The 16221-nt window shown below is 44.9% G+C and overlaps 1 protein-coding gene across 1 annotated transcript in view; it reads left to right on the top strand.

Annotated features, from left to right (window-relative positions):
- mgat4a (alpha-1,3-mannosyl-glycoprotein 4-beta-N-acetylglucosaminyltransferase A) overlaps nucleotides 1–16221 on the top strand; it is a 39861-nt gene that overhangs the window by 3071 nt on the left and 20569 nt on the right. The window lies entirely within an intron of this gene.

The following is a 16221-nucleotide window of genomic DNA, read 5'->3' as shown; positions in this document are numbered from 1 at the left end:
AATTTTAGCAGAGGGTCTTTTACTTTCTTCTTTTCTCTCTGTCGCTCTCGCTCTCTGTGTTTAGTTGTGTGCACCCTTCTGTGAGTGTGATTCTAGAGTGGTGGCTGAGGACAGTTGCTGCTCTGTGCCACAGCCATTGAGTAATCTTGTGGCACTGGACAATAAGGGCACAGGGGGGGGAGCGCCCGGGTTGAAAGCGTCATTGACCATGAAGAGTGAATCTTTCTCTGAGCTGATCTCAAGTGGTGCCCTGGGAAACAAGGCGTTTTAAATAGAGCAGCGTCACAGTAATTCCCTTCATAATTACTTCCAGAGACGTTATAAGGGAGGAGACCAATCACTGATAGGGAAATTAATGGTGAATTGGGAGGGGTTCGTAACTGAACATGGCGGATTTGTAACTGGAAGTCCTGCCCTGTATTATAAACAGGCAATCACATTTTTGGAAACGGCATATCTGTTTTTACTCCCCACCTGAACGTCCTGTTTATTTCCACCGTAACAATACCAATAGCAGTGCAGTGGGCAAGTCAACACGTCTAAAGTGAGGTCTTTTTTTAGCCTTTTTTAGCTGTTAGGGAAAAATGCTATCCTATGTGCAGTTACGGATCTCTCCCCATTCATTTAGATAGGAGCCTGATCTTGTTTGCCCAAAATAGCTCCCCGGAGGCGTTGTGAAGATCGCTGCAGAGTGGCCTATAAGGACTTTGTTATTTCTGAGGCCAAGTAGTGTCCACCTGACCCAGGGGTAGGCATGCACAGGCCAATGTCAGTTCTTTGCATGGCTTTTGCTCAAACTCACGAGGTTCTGTCAAACCAGGAAACTTTTATTTTTGTTCCTCACTGTTCTAGGGTTCTTATGCAGATTCTAGCATGATGGGATGCGCTTTGCTTTTAAGATCTGTTCTAGTGTGGACTTGATCCTCCTTACCACAGAGAAACCTCATCAAGAGGCATCATAGTGTCACTAACCGAAGGATGTGCACCCTGCCAACCTAGCTCTCACACAGTCTGGTAACAGACGTGTTCAACACAAACCTGACCACTCGTCGTCACATCAGGAACTTACAGCATTGAGGTGGTTTGATCTGCTCTTTAACACTACCCTGCTCCTTGTGGCGAGGTGCCTGGCAGGATGTTTCTTCTCACTCACTGGAAACGTTGCTGGCATGCCACTGCATTTGCCAGTGGGAAGGGAGATGGCTCATTTGTACACAGCGCCCTAACAAGACAGCATCTTGAGCTGAGTCCAGACAACAACCGTCTTGTCTTTTGTGATACAGCAGCTCACTTGCATTTCTGCCTGTTTATTCAGCATACAGGTGAGCTGCCTCCAAATCCAGGTCAAACATTATATTGAGTGCCTGCCGGTAGTACTCAATGAGTGTTTTGAGAGGTTGTTGCATTAGCAGAATCTCACCACCACCACCCACCCCAATTTTGTTCTCCTCTTTACAGCTCAGTCTGTACTGAAGCTCTTCTTAGTACCACTACACCCCCCCCCCCTTCTCTCTCTCTCTCTCTCTCACACACACACACACACACTCAGTCACACACTCTCCGCACAATGGGCCAAAAATAGCCAGTGAGAGGCATGAGCAGGCCAACCGCTCTGGGAGAGGGAGGGAGGGAGGGAGGGAGTGTGAGAGAGAGAGGGGTGCTTTGCTCTCTGAGTGCACCCCAGGAGGAGGAGAGGAAGAGAGAAAATCAATAGCCCATTTATTTAAGTAGAGGAAGGGGGGGGGGGTGAACTTTGCGTGCATGGCGTGAGCGACCCATGCCTGCTCTGGCAGTAGAGTGGCTCCTGAGGTAGGCAAACAATGGCAGGCAGGAAGATGACAAAGCCGAGAGAGGGTATTTGTGAAGGAGGAGATGGGAGATAAAGAAGGGGAAAGGTCCGGACCACCCTGTTCTCTGGATGACAGCAGAAAGTGGCACCTTCCTCCTGGCTCGCCATTCGTGTTGGACCAAGCCCAGAAGGCTCTGAACAGGACTCCATTCACCCGGCGTTCCTCCTGCCCGGCCATTAAGCCTGCATTCCGGCATTTTTCCTCCTTATTAGGCAGGAAAACTGGACCATTGTGGCACCGCCGGTTGCTGGTTGTTGACAGCGCCCTGCCTGTCCCACTTCCTCTCTGCTCTCTCGGTCCGTCAGCCCTCCTGCCTGTGTACACCCCCCCCCCCCCCCCCCATCAGATGCTGCGGTGGCCCGGACCGGTCACATGGCCCTGCCTCTACATTTCATTCCCTGTGGATTGTTACTTCTCTCTCACACACTCGCTGTCTCTCTATCATTCCTGCTCTCTTTCAGTTTTTCTTCTCTTTCACTTGTTCTTAATCTCTCTTCCTCGCACCCACTCTTTTTCCCGTGCCTCCCCCCCACCACCACCACTCCAGCTGCTTTCATTTGTGCTGTTGTTGTTTTTTTTTCTGTGACGTTTTATTTCTGTTCCATATCACCCTGGGCGTTGATGTGCTTTTTTGGGGTTCTCCTCCATTGTCCTGCTCCATCTCTGCATCTCTTGCTTTGTGTTGCAGTGCCGTTCCAAGTGGTCTCAGCCCCTGGGCTTTGATGTTCTGTGAACGGCACGAGCGTACAGGGAACAGGAGCTCGGAGCTAAGTGTTTTGCTGGCACCGTTTTGGATTAATCCATTTATTTTGTTCTCCTCCCTATTGTGTCTCTCTTCGTACCTCTTTGATGTTGCCTAGGATATTGTTTCCTTTTTTTGGTGACATTATCGCTGTGATCTTTCCTGGCACAATAAGATGCAGGTGGATGGCCGTTGGTGTGTGTGTGTGTGCTTCTATTTCTGTCATTTTGAGGCCATGCGTTCCCACTGGCTCAGGGCCACAATGGGTTTCGCTGAAGAAAAAAAAAAAACTAAAAACTAACCACTAGGAAATCTGCATTCATCATGACTCATCATTTGGCAGCATGTCTAGGTTCCAAGAAACCTTCTAAAAACAGAAGCTCTGATTTCACACGATCCAGCCTGACACAAACATCACACCACCCGGCCTGACACAAACATATCCAGTTGAGAGCAAGAGGGGAAAGAAACATGCAGCACAAAAAACATGGCCAAGTTCTGTAGCCTCAATGGTGGCAGGTCTTTTTCCTTGTCAGCACTCTCTACTGCAGCTCGCCCCAGAGAGACACTGGGAGAGGGATAGACAGCAAGGCGGGGATGTGAGATCAAAATTAATGGGGACTCTGACCGGTGATCCCTTACTGTCCTAAACGGCTACCTGGCCTGGCATTGTGATGGCTGGGAGCTGGGGTCGGGCTGGACACGAGAGACCTGTCTGACACGACATCTGGGGGTTAATGAGATCGAGTTAGTAGCCAGGAGATAGTGGTGGGATTCTGGGAGGGAAAGAAAGAAAGGGCAAATGTGAGGGAAGCGATGAGATTACGATGGAAGATGAAGAGATGACCGGTGCTACAGTGAAACAGGCATGATTTTCACACACAGACACATGACCACACTGAAGACCTATGACATCTAACAGTCTTGTACCTAGAATACAGACAGAGTAATCTCCTCCCACCACTCTTGGGTCTTGTGAAATCACTTCCTGTCCTTGCTTCGGTGCTATCAGTTCCCTTTGCAAGGGACAGTGCTGTCTCACTCTGTCCTTGGCCTTTCCCCTGGCTCCGCCACCAGACTGATGGGCCCATAAATTCTCCATTGCTTTCAATCACTGTGCAATTCTCCTTAACCCCTTTTCCTCAAGGATGGCAAATCCTTGTAGATTAAACTCTTCTCTTCTCCCCTCACCATCTCTGCCTCTCTCTGTCTGGCTGATGTATAAACAGAGGATAGATGGGTACATTGCAATATCACACATGGCTTTAATGTTAAGCCGAGCCGCTGCTCACATGATTGATGACTAATGGGTGACTAATAATTTGTCATTGTGGTTGTCAGTGAGGGCTTTTGATCTGTTATGGTCATCCCCGCTCCACTATTTGTTCCTAGAACTCTGGGTCCATTTGATCATAGTGGGCTCAGTGACAGGGATTATTATAAAATGCAGCATTTTTCAATCCTATTTATTTGTAAGCCCATATTTTTGAGAAGGAGGGTGTGTGTGGGCGAAATCCTCTTTACTGGGAAGCACTCCGGTCTGTGAGATGTACCGATTTCATTTCAGTTGCTTTGCTGCTGTTCCAGAATGTAGATTCTCAATGTGAGCTCGCACCATTTCAAAGTACCTGTGGAAGAGCAGTGTTCCGCTTGTTAGCATGGATGGATCAGCGAGAGAAATTCATAGACGGACCGATGGATGGATGAGTGGGTTAATGAAGGAATGGTTAAAAATAAACACACAACTGGAGGATTAAGCTTCAATTTCCTCTCTTGAGTATTAGTATTAGACAAGATTGCCATTCACATTGTGATATTCAAACCACATGTCACCTGCTTGGTCTACACATCCCCCCTGAAAGGTTGTCTATTAAAGCAGTTTTGCATTTGTCTGAAAACCATTCCTCTGTGACCTCCCCATTTCCCCCTACCATGACCTTATCAAGGGAGTCCAGCTCTGTGTCCGTGTTCTTGAAGCTGCCCTACACTCCAGCTTGGTTGCCCTGGTTTGCTGTACATTTCATCAACATCATGCCCACTCACCCCTGCTCCCAATAGTACTGGGCAACACTTACTGATGGAGAAATGTAAAACTCTACCACACACACATACTTGATTATAGTCAATCACATGCCTTTGTCTCTTAAGTGCTGACCTTTGTGTGTGTGTGCTCAAAACTTTAGTGTACGTAAGCAGAAGCTGTAAAGAAAGACTATGTGTACTACATCTACATCTGGAACATTGTACACGCAACGTTGCAAAAAGCCTAGTAAGATGACCTCGGATGTGTAAACCCACCATGTGGTCATCTCGGAGAACGCCAGCTTCAACCTTTATAAACCTTGTGTGTGATGTGTTTAACTTGTCTTCTCTCTTGCGTGCCAAGACATGAGTGAGCACGATATGCATATTGAATGAAGAGATGCTTATGCACAACTCCGGAGTCCAAGGTAAACTTTAAAGTGAATTTTTAACTAACACTTACTATCTGCTGAAGTATATGGAGCACAGAGCTTATTCATGTCATTCGTGTCCTCAGAGCGACCCCCCCCCCCCCCCTTTCCAAGGACATTATGTAACATAGCCTATCCTCTGCAAAGCTGTGGTGGTGACTTGGTATAATGCAGAGATAGGCATGAATGGCCACAGCCAGCCACACACTTTTTTTTTATATTTACATGATTCGATTCTGCACACCCTTAGTCTAGCTTCCTCCTTGCCTTTCCCATACAGTGGCCTTGCCTCTTGTATTGTTAACCCCATCAGATTGACTTCCTCTAAAGAACAAGAAGGAACTTCAGTTGCCAAGCCTCAACAAAATTGTAGAGGCAAAAGCTAAAATAACTGAATCCATCCTGTGGATGCTTGTTTTGGAAACCTGCCTGGAGCTCACCGTCTTCCCAAAACACATTGGCTGCCATCAGCTAAGATGGGAGATAAACTAAACACCGGAGGTGAGCTTTCCTGAAGGAGGATAGTCTGACACTGTAATACAGATGCAAGTAGTGACACATGGCATTTTTCAGCAAAAAAAAAAAATTAAAATCACACGGACTGTATGGAGAACTGAGAATAACAGGGTCTTTATTAACAGTAATAAACAAAACACTGAAATACAGCAATTCATTTGAGCATGGCGTCATTGTGTGGAGAATATTCCAGCCAGGGGTCATCATCATACCAGTGGGCTTGAAAAGAGCGCCCTTCTGCATTTTTTGGGAACTTCACAATAGGACGACAAGGCCCGACTGAATGTGAAAATCTGATAAAGGCCTGACTACTAAAATCTGTATTCATGGATTATGCCTCACTCTCCATCTCAATATCCTCCTTTGTTGGCATCCTGTCCTGACTTTCTGTGTCGTCTCTCCTTTCCCTGTTTTCCAAGTCTGGCTCTGACTCTTTGTCTTTGTCTGCAGTTGATGTGCTCAAAATCTGTCCAATTATATATTATTGTTATTATCATTACTATTATAGGGCCTACTAGAAGCAGTGGTATGTTATTTTTGTTCTGCCGAGGCAAAATCTTTGAAAGGATCTCTAAAATAGCCTATACTTTTTTTTAAAAAGATTATTAAGCATGTGGGTCTTTATCCCTGTACTTTCTAGCAAGGTCCTTTCATCTCATATTTGGTTATCAGCACTTAGGCCTACCTGTCCTATGTGTCTCCTGGTCCACATTTTCCTCTGGTCTGGAGGCTTGTGGTTGCTCCTCATCTTAAATGTAATGTAATTATAATGCATTGCCATTAGTAGGCTACAAATATGAGCTTGGTTTTCCTTCCAAAAAATTAGCATGCGACAACGGAATGGTTGTCTGGTAGGCAAGCTAGCCACCTGATTCTTTAGGCTCGTTCGTGTGTGTGTGTGTGTACACTCACCCAGTGATAACCCTTCCACTCCCGCTGCCATGCAAAGGCCCTGGAATCTCAAGGTAGTAGCAGCACATCCTGTTGGTGACACGTGCTCCTGCTTTACGCTGCGCTTGCAACATTGCCAAGAAGATTTGCTTCCTGTTGAAGACCTTTGTGTCCCCCCCCCCATTTTATTTGCACAACTGAATCTCTTTGTGAAAACAAAACAAAACAGTTATTCGGTTTTTTTTTTATGTCCATTTTTATCTGGTCCTATATTTTCATAGTTTTGTTTGGAGGGCCTGTTTTATTGGCCCTCGACTGGCAGGGGTTCTGCTGTCAGCCTCCAGAGCTTTGTAGTTCAGCCAGCCCTGAGAAAGCAGACGAAGATTCTGTCCTGCTCATAACTGTAGTTGGGGCTCTGAAAGCCAAAGTGAAGATTTGCATTATCACGTTCTGTTCTTGTGGCCACACCTTCTTTGCTCTTTTGATATAGTTTTTTATTTTCCTCCCTGTAGGATGTCACCCGTGGTCTGAATTAAAATGACAAGCTAGTAATAGTACAGAAAGTTGTTTTTGTTGACGGAAGCGTAGCGGCAGATTGGGCTCCCACGGAACATTTGCGTTTTTTGAATGTCCAAAAGGGCTTAGTTGCATAGACCTGTTGATCAAACTACACACACACATCTCACTCTGATAGTTTACCAGACTACTGCCTTGATTCTGAAAGTTCTTATAATGCTACAGCTGTTACTACTACTACCAACTAGACGTACCGCAATATGCCTGCCGCAGAAAGTGAGAGAATGAGCAATAATTTAGATATTTTGTTCCATGAATGATGTGTTATATTGAACACTTACATTTCTGGCAAAAGTTTGTTGTATTCTGAGTGAAAATTCAACTGTACCCTGGTAGGGTGTGGAGCAGTCTGTGGGTTGCTTTCTGTGGTTTTGTGACCTGTTTAGTGAAAATGAGGATGAGTGTGACTTTGTAGCAGATTCATTCTTGTGCTAAATTGGAGTATTTTGTGAAATTGACAATATGACTTATATGCATGAATATACTGTATAAAATATAGAATTATTAGTTGAAGGGAAGAAAATGTTTGCATTCAATGCATAGCCTGGAAGAAATGCTACATATAGCTGTAGAAGTTTCAACAATTATAGATTGAAATTTAGGAGATTAGCAAATGTAGCCTAGCAACAAAAAGTTGTAAGCATCAGTCAGTTGCAGTGAGCCCTATGGATGAAATTTCAGGAAGTTTGGCAGGCATCCATAAAATGTGGTAGTGATGCAGGAAGTTTGAACCTTTACATGACAAGATATTGGCTAGTGCAGTACTGGATTTTTCCTTTTAAACAATATACATATTTACTAGGTGGTGCCACTCCGCAAATGAATTGTAACGATCTAGGGTAGTGTGCCTTCTAAAGACCAGCTTGCCATGAAAATGTGATCATTTTTGGCAAAATGGTTTTCAAGGTATTGCTCAAAAAGTGCTTTTACCCCTACACCATTTCAGGGGGTGCTAGTAGGAATGGAAATGCACACCTACACTAACCTTCCATTCTGCATGAGCCATTGTAAGGCTACAACCATACCAAGTTTCATGTTGATTGTTGTAGTGTAAGTATATGATATCACCAGACCAAAAATCAGTGTCAGTGCTATTTATTCAAACACTCTATGGGCCGAAACACACCAAACGCGTTTTTAAAAACGGGACGCTAGCAAATGCATTGTTTCCTATGGTACGGCGCGCCTTGCGTGTGCGCCTTTTCTCCACCACGCGTTGCGTCTTTCTAGCGTTTTTTTTAGATGCGCTTAAAAGTTGAACTATTCTCAACTTTCCAGCGCAAGGCGCGGAGGCGCACCGCTCATCAATGTCACACTCGGCCCAGGCAGGTTGTGCACGCAGCTCCGCTTCCTAGGCGCCGGGCAAAACAGCCTGGTGATCCTGCGAATGTTTTGCCCGCCGCACTTTGCCAAGGCGTTTTTGAAGCGTCTGCCGTTTTAAAAACGCGTTTGGTGTGTTTCAGCCCTATGACTGCCTGCCTTTGTGCCGTGGCTGTCATAATGCTGTCAGTAGAGAGATGTTCTAAGCACATGGAGGAAGTGATGAGTGTGCCCCTCCTTCCCTTTTATCTGAGGAAAACCCCATTCGAAGAAACTCCATCCTCCAACTCTAATTGATTAATCAATAAGCAGCAAATACATTATTAAGCAGAGAGATGGGTAGAGAGAGATAGATATGGCCTGGACACAGATGCTGTGAAGGGAAATTTGAACCCCCAGAAGCCTGACTGTCAGGACAGCCCCCTGTGTTTTAGGACCCCGCCCCCCCCGGCCCCTCCCCCATCATCATGGTGGCTGCGCGTATGGATTGCTGCTGTTTGTCGATGTGGTCTGGGACACGGACACTTTGAGGAAGACCATCAATGTGACAGAAACCAGGCCAACTGCAGCCTCCGTCCCAGCTGTGCGTCACAGAGGACAAGAGCCCCGAGCAGCAACAGCCTGTTGGAGGAATGTTACAGATTATCCGCTTCAAGGGCGTGCAAGTTGTGTTTCATTTGATGTTTTGCTGATTTAGCTTTTCCCAGAGGCTTTTTTGTGCCTCCTTCCTTCCTGAAGTCTAATTTTAGAATAGCTTTGAGATTTTTTAGATCTTGCTTCTACTTCCTTGCTGTGGGCATTAGCTAGAGGCATTCTGGGAAACGTGCCTCTCAGCCATCCATAGCCCCACCTGGTGAGAGTTGGCAGACTCGGAGACAGACAGAGAGAGAGTTTAAAAGGCAGACATGGGGAGGAGGATAACAAGATTAAGAATATGTATGTGGTTTATCTGCTAATCTGGTTAGCGGCTCTAGTGATTACTCCTGGTAATGCGGCATACCCAAACACAGAGGCTCAAGCTAGGATAATGGCTGACCCTGCCCCCAATGCTTACCCCCCCCCCCTCCTCCTCCTCCTCCTCCTCCTCCTCCTCTTTCCTGTCCTTTCTTATGAGCGTCCACTCCAGCTCTCTCTCCATCTCCCTCTCTCTCTCTCCTCCACTCGTCCTCTCTCTCTCTCTTCTCCACTCTTCCTCTCCCACTCTCTGTCCTTGAAATGTGCTCAGACGACATTTGACGACATTTGAATGAAATGTCAGGGCAGCCCGGACGAAAGCAGACACCTCTAGCATTGTGCACACACACCTGGAAGTGTACAAATATGCTGTGAGTGTCCAACAGAGCGTGGATTCAGACACCGCAGAAAGCTGCCCTGTTAGAGGTGGGCGAGGAGCTAGACTTTGACTGTTTACAACTCTGACCACACTTTATATATATATATACACACACACACACGACTCATTCCCCAGTCTCTTCTCACCAGAGGAGGTGATATGTGTGGATGTGGCCCTGAACCTGAGAGTGTGTAAAGCCTAAGCCTTAATGTACCGGGCCGATAGCACATTTTCGGTGAATTCATAGGCGTGGTGAATTCATAGGCGTGGTGTATTCATAGGCGTGGTGTATTCCCACCTCACTATTTAACAGGATGCTACTGGGCATGCACTTCCTTGAGACGTGTGAAACATGCAAGGTCTCATGCCGGTTAACCTAGTTATGAACTATGTATCTATCTCTAGCCTAGGGAACCATCTTAACAGTCGGTAGATGCTAGGGTGTGTTAATATGAACTAATTAGCTGCCAAGTTAAACTTATGTATTGGGGTACCATGAGGGTTTCTACCTTTTCTTATCATAATTTTATTGAGAAGTTAAATGGAGGAGACTACAATGTCAGCTGTAACTAGCTATCCTTTTATGTAAATGGAACTCAGCCATTTAAACCGTTTAAGGTTATTTAAAAGTTTCCTTAGTAGCCAGGAAACATCGTTTGCTGCATAGCCTGAAGAAAAGATGGCTGAAAATCAGTTTGCCAATAAAAGGCAGTCTTTGAAACGAAGAGATCACAACCACTTGCGGAGGATGTTATGGCTTCACATAGACAACAAACAATTCTGAGAGCTAATGAGTCATGGGGAAAGGGCTGACTCTGGTACCAATGAAGGGAGAGGGAAGGGAGTCGCCCATCCCCTGCCCTTTTTTTAATTTGTTTGTTAATGCAGCGGTTCCCGTTTCCACTGGAGCCGTGTCAGAAGACCACTGTTAGTGCTACTAGGAGGCCAGGGGATAGAGTGACAGTTTTACTGCAATTCCCACACGACATCCAAACAGTTAAATGGCGATGAATAAATGGATTTCAGTGTGAATGAGGTATAAGGGTCTCTCTCTCTGTGTGTCTGTGTTTTATCCTTTGGCTGCAGCTAAGCTTCATGCAGGAATTTCAGTGGTGCTCAATGTTTTTTTTTTCCTGTTTATGTAAAAGCATATGTATGTAAAATTTGAGACAATCACTGTCTCTCTCCGTGTGTGTGTGTGTGTGTGTGTGTGTGCGTGCGTGCGTGTGTCTGTGTGTATGTTTGTGTGTGTGTTGGGCATGTGTGTGAAAGCCACCTCTTCTAATCCCATGTGGTTTAGTAGCAGTGCCTTTAGGAGGACAGCAGCAGCTGCTGCACTAAATAACATTGCCTGCCCGCACACACACACACGCACACACACACATACATCTGTATACACACATCATCCTGCAATGCTCAACAGGCGCTTAGGCCCGAGGCTCTGCAGCTGGAGCAACATGCCTGTCCTCAAGCACTCCTTGTTGCTGCCGGGTGTGTGTGTGTGTGTGTGTGTGTGTGTGTGTGTGTGTGTGTGTGTGTGTGTGTGTGTGTGTGTGTGTGTGTGTGTGTGTGTGTGTGTGTGTGTGTGTGTGTGTGTGTGTGTGTGTGTGTGTGTGTGTGTGTGTTTGTGGTGTATTTATGAAGGCCTATATGTTTCCATCTGTCTCTGGCTTCCTGTTAATATCTGTCCCTGTTCTCTACTGGCTGGTGTGTGTCCTGTGTCCTTTACTGTAAACATGTAGCGAGCTAGCTTGCCTCCTGTTACCCTGACACACCCGTTTTGTGTACAGTCATAGTGTAAGATAAATAGTGTGAACCTAGGGGCTTTTACCCATACCTGTGTTTCACTCTGTAGAGTTCACAATGACCTTCAACACCGGTGTGTGTGAGAGAGAGAGAGAGAGAGAGAGAGAGAGAGAGAGACATACCTCTTTCAAACCAATGACCAGGGACCGGACCGTTGATTATTTAACTAATGTTCAACTCTTATTTTGTCAATTCAAACCAAGCCACTTAATCCCGCCATGACGATTCAGAAAGGACCTGGGGAACAACCCAGAGGAGGTGCATTGTAATGAACTCACCATCTGGCAATGGGCGGGGACTTAAACGTCATTTTCTGTGGAGTTGTTATCTACATTATCTACTTCCTGCATAGAGCCAACAGCACAGCAAAAACAATCGTCATGAACATCGTTGATCGTGTAGACATCCATCAGTTATTGTCTGTAATTGGAATCGTTGCCAGAGGATGATGTAATGAAATTGCTGACGAAGCGTGATGCAGCATACCCCCTCAAGCCGTGGCTTATGAAAGGATTCACCCCGCACCATCAACTCTCAGCTGCACAGTCTTATTATACCCACACCCTCAGTTCGGCTAGGATGGTGGTTGAGAATGCCTTTGGGCGGTTGAAAGGACAGTGGCATTGTTTGATGAAAAGGAATGATGTTGACTTCAAGATGATGCCAGAGGTAATTGCAGCTTGTGAGATTCGTGGACCACTGAAGCCGTTCAAGTTGAAAACCACGTCATGCAACCGAGCGTGGCCGTGTGCTGTGGAGAGATGGCCAACTCTGCCATTCTCAGCTGTGACACCATTTCAGCCAACGTCACTACAGTGGTCTAGTGAATTATGGGTAGCCTATTTTACATGGATTTCTTTTTCAAGATCAGATTCTGTGTTTTGCATCAACACATTCATCCACAGAAATACAACTAAAGACATTTTATGTCCAGAGAGAACAAACTATGTTTAAGAAGAGACATAAATATATAAATTCACCACACAGTTTTGGTTTTGGTTCCATGTTTCATTAACAGAAATGAAGCAGTCTCACTATTTTTTGTAATTGCAGAAAAACAGTGTGCTTTGACTTTGTTTCACACAATTGTTTTGGTTTGTCTCTTGCACCTGCTGACAAGTTTAACTCAATCTGCACACCCATCTCTCCATTTGCATTTATAGGCTAAAGTATATTTGACTCGAAATGCACTAAAGACCAATTTCCAGTTCAATCAACTGCGACAGATTCAGTTCGAGCGAAGTATGAGGATTGTGGACATCCTACAATGGAGCTAATTTTCATGACCCATTACGGTAACATTTATACCGGATGACCCAGATTATTAGTAACTTTAAACAACGTGTCTTTTTGCAATATTTACAATATTTTTGTGAACTGCAGATGCCGTTCTTATTTAGCAGCTTTGTTAGGTTTCTGTAGACAATGCTGTCTCTCACCGTCACGGCCTCTTGAGCTCTACCTCAACACATACGGCCAGGCGCTCCAGTACTTCAGAATCTTGCTAGATATCCACATTGATCGTTGTTCACCACCAATATATTTGAAAACATTTCTGTTGACATCCCACCTTTTTGTTTATCTGACAATCTTGTCAAGACCCCCATTTGCAACCAGTGAGATTAATTTGTCCCTCCCTGGCTGTTGGCAAACTGGGTTGTGCCTTTCACATTGAAATGTACCCTGGTCCGAAGCAGAGTTGATAACGTGGGTTAACCCTTTTAAGACATAAAATCAACGTGGGTTGAACCCTGGTCGAAGCGTTGGTATAAATAGGATAAGAGAAATAGAAGGTGCACATATTTTATGGCCTTTTCCTTGGTTTGTGAACTTTACGTGAAGGTATGAACAGTTTAGTTCCTTTGTTTGAAGTGCTGAACAGGGCATGAATGAGTTTTTGTTGATCATTCCAAAGAGACGGAGCTGGAGTGAAGCAGACTGATGGAGTTCAGAGGAGCGGTGAATACCAGTGCTGTTTGTGGAGCACAGGACCAAATACCTCTCCAAATGTCACCCAATAAATCACAAAGTAGTCAGCCTTTACCGAGTAAAAGCCAAAGAATTTCACTGTGTCTTTGCTGGATTTGCCCACCTACTCACAGTATTCAAATGTTCTCGTTCTCTCGCTGTCTCTTACACACTCTATCTCTCTTCCCCACTCTTCGTGTTTCTGTCTTCACTCTTTCTCCCACACACACCCACACACTATTCTCCGAAATGCGCAAGTGTTTTTTTTTTTTTTTTTATCCCCTCAAACCTAATCTTTAAAAGCAGAAGGTATCCCGTTCACTAGGACATGTCCAAACCCAGACTTTTATTATTATTCTGTTATTCTTTCTCTTTCTTTCCTTGTTTCTCTTCTATTCCTTGTTGTTAACTCCCTCTGTTTACATTTCTCACCTAACAAGTTTTCTCTGGGTGTAAACCAGATGACCAGGTGTATGAGCTGTGTGCCCGTATTGGAATTGGAGTTGTCTCAAAATAAATTGCTGTCCATGCAGATTCCTGCGATGAAACAGTCATGCTGGCATATCTAGCATAGCCAAAAACAACGTAAGACCTTAAAATAAAGCCACTGCCCCAAGAAAGCTCCTGTTGTTGTGTGAGGAGGCATGTGGTTGCTGCATTCCTGCGTTGCGTGTTGGAGAGGTGCCCACAGTGAAGGGTTCAGGGCACCTTTGTTTATCTGACTATTGTGTCAAGACCCCCATTTGCAACCAGTGAGATTAAATTGTCCCTCCCTGTCTGTTGGCAAACTGGGTTGTGCCTTTCACATTGAAATCTAGCCTGGTCCGAAGCGGAGTTGATAACATGGGTTAACCCTTTAAGACAGGGGTCCCCAACCTTTTTTGCACCACGGACTGGTTTAATGTAGGCATTATTTTCACGGACCGGCAGATAAATACAGAAAAAATAAAATAAAGCGACCGGCATGAAAACGAATGTTAAGTGCATGAAAAATACAACTCACCATTGTACTGACTTGTACTTTATCCTATAAAAGCAGTGGTTCTCAAAGTGGGGGGCGCGGACACTCTCCCGGGGCCGCGATGTCAGAGACGGAGGGAAAAAAAGGTCGGGGACCTATGACTGTTTAGTGAAAGCTCCCTCCGTGGCGAAATGCAAAGGGCTGCACGAGTTGCACCTACGCTTCCATGTATAAAAGTAACTGCAGGGACAATTCTGGCATTCATGAAAGTTTTCTCATCTGGGATTCGTTTTTAACTTGGACCAGAATTTAAGAACGCTAAATAGCAGTGGTGAATCAGCCAGATTGTTCTTAAGGGCTTAATTTGTGAGAAACTGTTGGTGATTGCGTTCACGTCAATTCTACAGACATCCTCGGATTTAAATAATTATAAAAATAAAATAAATATGAGAATATTTTAATCATTAACGTTTGCAATTAACAATTCTAAGACGCATCGTAATGTTGACGTGTCAGGAAGCACAGGCGAATGTTACGTCGGGGAAAATCCGGTCGTTTTTCAAAATAAAACACCTTTCAGACTCTAATAATTAATACAACGGAAATTATATAAATTATTTATTCTTTCTTTGCGCCCCGGTAGGAAATGCCTCACGGACCGGTACCGGGCCGCGGCCCGGTGGTTGGGGACCACTGCTTTAAGACATAAAATCAACGTGGGTTGAACCCTTGTCGAAGCGTTGGTATAAATAGGATAAGAGAAAGAGACGGTGCACATATTTATGGCCTTTTCCTTGATTTGTGAACTTTACGTGAAGGTATGACCAGTTTAGTTCCTTTGTTTGAAGTGCTGAACAGGGCATGAATGAGTTTTTGTTGATCATTCCAAAGAGACGGAGCTGGATTGAAGCAGACTGATGGAGTTCAGAGGAGCGGTGAATACCAGTGCTGTTTGTGGAGCACAGGACCAAATACCTCTCCAAATGTCACCCAATAAATCACAAAGTAGTCAGCCTGCCCCTTCGAACATGTCAGCCTTTACCGAGTAAAAGCCAAAGAATTTCACCTTGTCTTTGCTGGATTTGCCCACCTACTCACAGTATTCAGTATTCAGGGGCGACAGTGGTACAGTGGTAGAGAAGTCGTTTAGTAATCAGAAGGTTGCTAGTTCGATTCCCTGTCGAAGCGTCCTTGAGCAAGACACTGAACCCCTAATTGCTCCTGATGTGCAGTGTGCCATCAGTGTAAATGTAAAATGTAAAATGTGTATACATTGTAAGTCGCACATATGTAAGTCGCTTTGGATACAAGCGTCTGCTAAATGACTAAATGTAAATGTAAATGTATTCAAATGTTCTTGTTCTCTCGCTGTCTCTTACACACTCTATCTCTCTTCCCCACTCTTCGTGTTTCTGTCTTCACTCTTTCTACCACACACAGACACACTTGAACACCCACACACTATTCTCCGAAATGCGCAAGTGTTTTATTTTTTTATCCCCTCAAACCTAATCTTTAAAAGCAGAAGGTATCCCGTTCACTAGGACATGTCCAAACCCAGACTTTTGTCGTTTTTCTCTTTCTTTCCTTGTTTCTCTTCTATTCCTTGTTGTTAACTCCCTCTGTTTACATTTCTCACCTAACAAGTTTTCTCTGGGTGTAAACAAGATGACCAGGTGTATGAGCTGTGTGCCCGTATTGGAATTGGAGTTGTCTTAAAATAAATTGCTGTCCATGCAGGTTCCTGCGATGAAACAGTCATGCTGGCATATCTAGCATAGCCAAAAAACGTAAGACCTTAAAAT

This window comes from Clupea harengus, chromosome 2 (genome assembly GCF_900700415.2).
Source record: "Clupea harengus chromosome 2, Ch_v2.0.2, whole genome shotgun sequence".
NCBI classification, from domain to species: domain Eukaryota; kingdom Metazoa; phylum Chordata; class Actinopteri; order Clupeiformes; family Clupeidae; genus Clupea; species Clupea harengus.
This window is presented reverse-complemented; position numbering and strand designations above follow the sequence as displayed.